Here is a 1,472-nt window from a genome sequence, read left to right as displayed (position 1 = left end):
GAGGATATCGCGCAATTGGAACTTCTTCAGAAGTTCAATAAATAAATATTTATCTGTTTATTAATCTTTTCATTCATTTTTTTCTTTGTAAATAATTGAGATATCTTTTTTACTTCCCTTTACCTTCTCTTATTTCCTAATGAACACCATAATATTCTTTGGTACCTTAAAGAATTTCAGGTCAATGGCCCATTTGGTGGGCTTGTTCCATATGAATAATAATAATAATAATAATAATAATAATAATAATAATAATAATAATAATAATAATAATAATACAGGTTTTATTTAAAAGAATGGCTATTTCAGCAGCGTTTATTTTGTGTAGGATTTTCTCTATTCTTCTTATTACTGACTTTTTTTCTGTATTCATATTGGCTGTTAAACGCGAAATGGGGGATTCATGTCGAATAATGTATTCAATTTGACAAATACCACGTTCTTTTACATGAATCCCCCATTTGGCATTTTAATAGCCAAATTTGAATACAGAAAAAAAGCAATAATAAGAATAGAGAAAATCTGTACAAAATAAACGCGGCTGAAATAGCCATTAGTTTTTTTCAACAAATTGAATATATTATAATATATTCAATATGACAAATACCACGTTTTTGACACGAATCCCCATTTGACGTTTTAATAGCCAGTTTGAGTACAGGAGAAAAGTCAGTAATAAGAAGAATAGAGAAACTTCTGTACAAAATAGACGTTGCTAAAATACCCATTATCTTCAATAAAACCTGTATTAATGAAGGTCTCCTTCCTGCAAATAATAATAAAATAATAATAATAATAATAATAATTAATAATAATAATAATAATAATAATGAAGGTGAGAAAGTTGGAGTGGTTGGACAGTCAGCTTGAAGAGTGGGGAAGGGAATGGAGAGGTCAAGTAAAAGAGGACGCTGCAAATACCCTTCAGTAAATCCTACCACAGTGCGCCACGCGGGACGCACCGAAGGCGCTAACCCATCACTTGGAGCATATTCGCAACAGAAACTTATAGACTAGTGACAATGAGTTGCAAGGAGACATGAGGGCTGGTAGAGGGTGAAAAACTGTCAAATGTCAGAGCAAAGATAATGCACAGTCTATTACAATATAAAGGAAGGATAAATATTAAACGATTTCATTATAAATATACGATATCTTTATTCGTCATATACACCACACCAAGGTTGTGGAAAATGAAACCATACAACCCAAGGTTGTGAAAAATGAAATGTTAATATGATATGTATGTATGTATGTATGTATCTATGTATGTATGTATGTGTGTACTACCCGATTCAGGCTTCGTTGAGACGGAAATGGTTTGGATTCCAAATTCTTTAGTTTACTAAAGTACAATTCCCGTTTCACTTAAGTCCAAAATGAACAGTAGGAATATATATACATATATATATATATATATTATATATATACATGTATATATATATATATATATATATATATATATATGTATA

Source organism: Macrobrachium nipponense, chromosome 9 (genome assembly GCF_015104395.2).
Source record: "Macrobrachium nipponense isolate FS-2020 chromosome 9, ASM1510439v2, whole genome shotgun sequence".
Lineage (NCBI taxonomy): Eukaryota > Metazoa > Arthropoda > Malacostraca > Decapoda > Palaemonidae > Macrobrachium > Macrobrachium nipponense.
The sequence above is the reverse complement of the archived record's forward strand: the minus strand, read 5'-3'. Positions refer to the sequence as shown.